This window comes from Colobus angolensis, unplaced genomic scaffold (assembly GCF_000951035.1).
Source record: "Colobus angolensis palliatus isolate OR3802 unplaced genomic scaffold, Cang.pa_1.0 Scaffold40, whole genome shotgun sequence".
Lineage (NCBI taxonomy): Eukaryota > Metazoa > Chordata > Mammalia > Primates > Cercopithecidae > Colobus > Colobus angolensis.
The window spans coordinates 1-8,568 of NW_012117377.1; positions in this window are offsets into that span (position 1 = coordinate 1).

Below are 8,568 nucleotides of genomic sequence, written 5' to 3' on the forward strand. Positions count from 1 at the left end.
GGTGCATGTGAGGGATCTAGGTTGCATGCTCCTTATGAGAATCTAATGCCTGATGATCTGACGTAGAACAGTTTTATCCCAAAACCATCCCCCACCCCAACCCTGTCCATGGAAAAATTGTTGTCCGTGAAACCAGTCCCTAGTGCCAAAAAGGTTGGGGACTGCTGTGGTAGATGATAGTAGGAAAACTGTTTACTAGATTAAGAAAAATAAAGCTGGCTCTTCACTTAACATATATAAAATGTGAGCTCTAAAGGATTAGGTACGCAAATGGAAAGGTAATTTATAGGCCTAATAGATTATGTATGCAATTATATATGTGGGCTAGAAAATAAAGAGTTCTTCAAAGAAATGACTCCCAAAGCTCAAACACAAAAGCAAAGAGTTGATGAATTTTATTTTATCAAAACTAAGGACTTCTATTACACAAAACTCCATGAAGAAAGATAATTTTTTGAATTAAAGAAAATATTTTCAATGTCTAGACAAAATATCAATATCTACAATCTCCAAGGCACTCCTGCAAACCACAGTAAAGACAACAATCTCAACAGGGCAAAGGACATGAATAGGCAATTTATACAGAAAAAATTTCAAGGCCATTAAGCACATGTTATAAGTCATTACTAATTTGAGATATTGAAATAAAATATATAATAACGTATATATTTTAGGCTGGTGAAAATTAGTAATCTTTGTCAACACACAGCTATGTGGGTTATAGCAAGTCCCCTGCACTGCCCTTTTGATTGTGACCCATGCATTCTTTCTGGAGAGGTACAGTCTTGCCAGAGCCCTACTGAGTTTATTAAATATGCACATATTATTTTCCTGAGTATATGTATTAGTCTGCTTTCACACTGCTATAAATACCTGAAACTGGGTAACTTGTAAAGGGAAGAGGTTTAATTGACTCACAGTTGTGCATGGCTGTGGAGACCTCAGGAAACTTACAATCATGGTGGAAGGTGAAGGGGAAGCAAGGCATGTCTTACATGTTTGCAGGCAAGAGAGGGTGAAGAAGGAACTTCTAAACACTTGCAAAATCACCAGATCTTGTGAGAACTCACTATCATGAGAACAGCATGGGGAAACTGCCCACATGATCCAAACACCTACCTCCCTCAACACATGGGAATTACAATTTGAGATGAGTTTTGGGTGGGGACAGAAAGCCAAACCATATAATTCCTCCACTCACCCTTTCCAAATCTGATGTCTTTTTACATTTCAAAATCAGTCATCCCTTCCCAACGGTCTCCCAAACTCCAATTCAGCATTAACTCAAAAGTACACAGTCTGAAGTCTCATCTGAGACAAGGCAAGTCCCTTCCACTTATGAGCCTCTAAAATCGAAGCAAGTTAGTTACTTCCTAGATACAATGGCAGTACAAGCATTGGGTAAATGCTCCCATCCCAAATAGGAGAAATTTACCAAAACAAAGGGCCTACAGGCCCCATGCAAGTCCAAAATCCACTGCGGTGGTCATTACATCTTAAAGTTCTGAAATGATCTCCTTTGATTCCATGTCTCACATCTGGGGCACACTGTTGAGTGGGCTCCCACTGCCTTGGGCAACTCCTTCACAGGCTGGTGTTGAGTGCCTGTGGCTTTTCCAGGTGCACAGTGCAAGCTGTTGGTGGATGTACCATTCTGGGGACTGGAGAATGGTGGCCCTCTTTTCACAGCTCCATTAGGCAGTGCCCCGTGGGGACTCTGTGTGTGGGCTCCAAACCCACATTTTCCCTTGGCACTGGCCCAGCAGAGGTTCTTCATGAGGGCTCTGCCCCTGCAGTAGACTTCCACCTGGACATCCAGGTGTTCCCATATATCCTCTGAAATCTAGGTGGAGGTTCCCAAAGATCAACTCTTGTCTTCTGTGCACCTGTAGCCCCAACACCATGCAGAAGCCACCAGGGCTTGGGACTTGTGCTTTCTGAAGCAATAGCCTGAGCTGTACCTTGACCCCTTTTAGCCACGGCTGGAGCTGGAGCAGCTGGGATCCAGGGCACCATGTCCTGAGACTGCACAGAGCAGTGGGGGTCTGGGCCCAGCCCAGTAAACCATTATTCCCTCCTGGGCCTCCTGGTCTGTGATGGGTGGGGCTGCCATGAAAGTCTTTAACGTGCCCTGGAGACGTTTTTCCCACTGTCTTGGCAATTAACATTTGGCTCCTAATTACTTAGCAAGTTTCTGCAGCCTTGTTTTTGTTTTCTACCATATGGTCAGGCTGCAAATTTTTCAAACTTTTATGTTTTGCTTCTCTTTTGAATATAAGTTCCAATTTCACACCATTTGTCTCAAGTTGAAGGTTCCACAGATCTCTAGGGCAGAGGCAATCGACCACCAGTCTCTTTGCTAATGCATAGCAAGAGTGACCTTTGTTCCAGTTCCCGATAAGTCCTTCATCTCCATCTGAGACCACCTCATCCTTGACTTCATTGTCCAAATCAGTAACAACATTTTGGTCAAAACCGTTCAGCAAGTTTCTAGAAAGTTCTAAACTTTTCCACCTCTTCCTGTCTTCTTCTGAGCCCTGCAAGCTGTTCTAACCTTTGCCCATTACCCAGTTCCAAAGTGACTTCCACATTTTCAATATCTTTATAGCAGTGCTCCACTCTCCATGGTACCCATTTCGTGTATTAGTCTATTTTCACACTGCTATAAAGAAATACCTGAGACTGGGTAATTTATGAAGGGAAGAGGTTTAATTGACTCAAAGTTCTGCATGGCTTGAGAGGCCTCAGGAAGCTTATGATTATGATGAAAGTTGAAAGGGAAGCAAGGCACGGTGGCATGGTGGCAGTTGAGAGAGCAGGAAGAACTTCCAAACACTTATAAAATGATCAGATATCATGAGAATCCACTCCCTATCACAAGAACAGCATGGAGGAAACTGCCCTCATGATCCAGTCACCTCCCTCAACGTATGGGGATTACAGGTCCTTCCCTCGACACATGGAGATTACAATTTGAGATGAGTTTTGGGTGGGGACACAGAGCCAAACCATATCAGTATACATCCTTGTGAGAAATCTCACATTTGTCCATAAAGGACAAGCACAAGAACATGTTCATAGAAGAAATGGGGAGGGAGTGACAGTCTAGGACTCTGTCATTGAGAGTGGATATGGTGGATGCACCTAATTGGAGGAGTATGTGGGTTAGCCACCTGCTCTTCTAAAGTTTATTGCCACAAAGCCAAATCTATTTGTTCATGTATTGTCTATAACTGCTTTTGTATTACAACGGTAGAATTCAGTAGTTGTGACAGAGACCAAATGGCCACAGAAGCCTAAAATATTTAACATCTGGCCCTTTCAGCAAAAGTTTGCCAATCATTTTATCATTCTTAAGCCTGACCTTTATTAACTTACAGTTAGCATAAATTACTGAGGATAATTCTTCTGCTAGATAATTATCTAGTAGGGTGAAAGCATGAAGAGAAAGTAAAAAGTAACTTTTTTTTTTGAACACTCAAAGTGTTGCTGGCATTGTACTAAGAGCTTTACCACTATTACACTATCAGATGCTCACACTCCATATTACACAGGAAGAAATGGAAACACAGCAAGGTTAAGTGCATTGCCCAGAGTTAAACAGCTAGTGTGGGGTAAACAGGACTATAATTCAAGCAGTTCCAAGAAACAACAGGTTTAATCACTAAACGGCGTTAACATTATATACATTTTCCTTAGGGGGGAAAGTGAATGTTAGACAAGAACGCATGGCTGTAGATTAAATCGCTGTGTCATTACTACACAAGTTATGCTATGATCTATCTCTGTCTGGGGCCTCCAAAATAATTTAACTAAGGGTACAAAAAGTAATCTCTTTAAAATGTGTGTTAGTAGGCACAATTCCTTGCAAAGCAAAAAGATCCTCCTATTCAAGTTTACAACCCTGGGTCCTACCTTGGCAGAAACTGGTAAACTGTAGTTTCCTAACTGGGAACAGGAAGGTACTGAAAGGAGAGGGGCTACTGCAGTGGTCCTCTATTATGTAGAAGAGCACAAAGAAAAGGAATCTTAGCAATGGCTCATTTCAAATCCCTCATTTACTAGATGAGGAAAAGGAAGTCCCAAGGTAAGAACTGCCGAAAGCTTATTACTATAGTGCAAAAGCTGGGGCAAGAACAAGGTATCCCAATGTTCACTGCATTGACAGTGGGGAGGGAGTAGAGTAAAGGGGAGTTCTGGAGAAAAAAAACAACTACCTAATATGGTATCTGGTAGGACTAGAACAAGATATCCTGCTTATTCCATTGAGAGGATGGGGAAGGAGTGGAGAAGGAGAAAGTTATAGATAAAACAAATACCCAATATGGTGTCTTGCTTGGAACATGTTAGACCCTCAGCAAATGGCTTTCTTTTTCCTTTCCTTGATATTCTCCTTTCCTATCCAATATGGCACTTCATTCAACCTCAACTACTAGAAATGTAGACTAAAGTCACTCACCACTATTTCAGACTTTATGATACCTATTTCTTTGGGAATATACAAGTTTACTCTAGTAGCCTGAAACCAGAAATAGTTTGACATTTAATAAAAAGATATTACTATAAAATAAAACCTATAGATTATAGGACTTGACAAGGCTATAGGTCATATACACTTAAAAATAAATATCAAGTCAGAGTTTCTAAATGCTTTGCCACAAACCAGGTTTAAAATGGCTTTCCTTGGTATGCTTGCATAGATACATTAACAGAAAAATCAGCATATCATTTACTTGCTTAGCGCCCATAGTCATGCTGATAATTTCAATTCATTTTAATTCTGAGTTGAATTGATTAGTTTATGATGCTTGAATGGGTTGTCAGCATATAAACGTTGGGTAAAAAGATAAACTGTATGTCATGGGTCATTATGTTTTTGTCATGCTATTTGTTTAATTCTATTTTATACTTTCCAGGGAAAGCTTCACAGGTAACACTTCTTTTCAATTTTCTGTGTGTTTTAGTCTTTTCATGCTGTTATAATGGAATGCTTGCACTTGGGTAATTTATAAAGAAGAGAGTTTCATTTGGCTCTCAGTTCTGCAGGCTGTACAACAAGCCTAGTGTAGTGTCTGCTTCTAGTAAGGGCCTCAGGAAGCTTCCAATCACGGCAGAAGGTGAATGGCAGCCAGTGTGTGCAGAGATCATATGGTGAGAGAGGAAGCACGTTGTGGGGAGGTGCCAGGCTCTTTGTAACAATCAGCTCTTAGGGGAAGTAAGGGAGCAAGAACTCACTCACTCTCCCTCTCCTCCCAGGGAAGACATTATTCATGCGAGATCCACCCTCTTGACCCAGACACCTCTCATTAGGCCCCCAACATTGGGATCAAACTTCAGCATGCGGTTGGAAGGACAAACATCCACACTGCAGCACTGTGCAAATAAATTACTACCATGGAATAATGTATTTTATGTTCAAAGATTATAAGAAAATCATTTTAAAGGCTACTATAATAAAATAAAACTACCCACCCAGGTAATGTTTTAAATTCTTTTTTATTTTTTAAAAATAAGTTAATTGGCACTTTTCCCATTTACTTGCTTATTATTTTAACAGTTAGACTCATTGGGAGGTAATAGTTGTCTAGTGAAAACATGTTATTCCAAGAGGTAGTGACTTCTTCCAACTTCCTTCCTCTGAATTTATCTTCTCTGTCCACATTATCTTGGATGTTGGAAGAGAATTCTGGTGGAGACCTATTTTTCTGTGTTCAGGTGTGAATAAACAATTTAAAGGGCAACATCTAGAGCTTTTTATATAAGGGGTGAGGGGTAACTAATCACTTAGAAAGGTGCATTGCAACTCTGTGTAACACTAAAGAACTCTATGTAACACATAGCAATAAGTCTAAAAGGTCAGAGCACTAAAAGGGAGACAAGAAAAAAGGCTGAGTAATTCTGCAAGCTAAGTAACTTTGTAACTTTGGTGAGAAGCTTATCTTTTGTGGCCATATTTTTTCACCACTAAAATAAAGGAATTAGGTTAGATCATCTCAGTGAGCCTTTTGGTTCTAGAATTCTAAGGTTCTCAGCTGAACAAAAAAGTAAACTATTAGTAGAGATTATAGCAGTTGAATTTATACTAGGATGCAAGTGTCTTTCTGATGTTATTTACCTTTAATCAGATCCTCAATGTTCTTGTGTAAACTTTCAGGTAAAACTAAGTTGAATCTTCAATATAACTTGGTTTGTGTGAACTTCTTACCATTATCTACTTTTGATTTTTATATGTAAGGAAAAAAGAGAAAGAAGACAGCTTGCTTTCTCTTTATCCAGTCTCTGGAGTGAAATTAAAGTGGGCACATGAAACGCATTAACTAGTAAATATAGCTAATACCCACATATTCCAACTGGTCTTCTCTTATCTTCTTGTGTTCCAGTTCCACTGAAGAAAAGTCTGACACTGGGTGTATATGTAGTAGATTGAAAAATGATCTCCCCAGAGGTATCAGGTCCTAATCCCTGGAAACCATCTTTTACCTTACTTGAGATAAAGGGTCTTTGCCGATACGATTAAGCTAAGGATCTTGAGATGGAGTAAGTGTTCTGGATTATCCTGATGGGTCCTGAATGCCATCACAAGTGTCCTTATAAGAGAGAGGCAGGCTGTATTTTATAGACAGATGAGAAAAAGGCAATGTGAAGATAGAGGCAGAGATTTGGCTGATGTAGCAATGCAACAAGACATAGCAACAGCCACCTGAAGCTGGAAGAAGCAGGCAACAGATTTTCCCCTCAATCCACCTCAGAGGGCATGCAGAGACAAAGCAAGAGACTTGAAGACTGGAGTGATGTGGTACAGACGAAGAATGCTGGAAGTCACCAGAACTGAAAGAAAGCAAGGGATGGACAGAGCCTCTCCTAGACCTCTGAAGAGAGTGAAGCCCTGCAGACACCCGGGTTTCAGCCCAGTGATACTGATTCCAACTTCAAGTGCCAGAATGGTGAGAGAGTAAGTTTCTCTTAAAAACTACATTGGTGATTATTTGTTACAAAAGCCACGAAAAACTAATACAGTGTATAGAGAAACAAGTGATTCAAAAGGTGAGACAGAGTGCAGATGCTGAGACATAGTGGTATCCCAAGCAAATTCCCAATCCCTAACTCTATACTAGAACCGACAGAACACCTGGGACTACCGCAAACGGGAAAGCAAGGACCTGGATCGGCTGGAAGGACCCTTTCTAATTGCAGATGTGTTGTGAATTTTGTTGCTGAAGGGTTCCGGTAGTTCAGAGAACTCTCTGTAGAGCAACAGACCTCAGTCGTCTGCGGGAGTGGTGGGGATGGGACTGTGGGGAGGAATGCTTCTGGAGACCAGGCTGAGAAGCTTTTTTCACTATGTTTTTAGAAAGAAGAGTCTGACCCAAATTCTTAAAAAAAATCAGAATAGATTTGCCAAATTCCTTTATGTGTCTGGGACTATATGAAATGTATATAAGTAGATTTACATTTGTGGAATTGAGCTTTCTGTTACTTAAAAGCTGCAGCAAATGCCCTAAATGAAGACATATAAATAATCATTTGGTAGTATGGTAGAGACTGTTAGTTGTTTACCAAAATCTAAATGAATATATTTCTTCTACTGGAATATGAATAGATTACAATTCCCTGCTTCAACTGAACTTAGATGTGAGACCCAACTCATGTCATTGAGTTCTACTGAATGGATGCAGATCAAGATAAATAGTAGAAGGCAAAGAGAACAGGAGAAGACACATAAAATGACAGTCATTTCCACTCAGATTCTATTAGATAGAACTCAAGGCTGATGGAGCCACAGGTGGATGAGAAGTAGGTCTCTAAATCACCGTGTGGAGCAAAACCACTGATGTCCTGGAAAACCTGCAACAGACTATCGTAAAATAATAAATTTCTATTGTAATAAGACACACAAGTATTTTAGGTTCATTTGCTGCTACAGTCTTGCCTACTTTATTTAATACAGAAATAGATATTTTTATATAAGCTGCTCTCTAACAATAACAATATAAGACATTGGCTTTTTTTGGATAACAGAAAGTGTGGAAATGGATATCATACTCTGAAAAGTTCACAAAGTTTGGTCTAATGTTTAGTAAAACAGTCAGCTGTACTAACGTGCAAGGCAGGCTGGGTGACTCTAGAAGTGGTTGGAAAGTGTTGTAGTGTGGACTTTTACTTTTTACTTTAGTAAGGCATTACATCTAAGGTGAGGTCAAGTGGGAATTTGCAGGTTTGTGGAAGGAGAAATAAAGAGTAGAGATATTTGGGGCCTTACACAATTGGAAAACAAAGTACTTTGAACTTCCAAACAGTGGGAGTTAAGGCTGCTTTCTCTCTCTACCAGCCTATGTTTTGGATGGTTTTAAAGTAGCTGCCAGTAAGGCAAGAACTAGAAAGGTAGAGATAGAACAAAAATAATCAGGATAATAAAGAAGACCTATTATCTTTTTCCAGAAAGGTAATTTGATTATGGATAATGAAACATGGAACTGATTGGAAGCACAGAGGAAATCTACTAAACTTTAGAGGGAATCACATTGCTAAAGAGACCACAAGCTGCCTGGCTTTAAAACCTTGTGACTG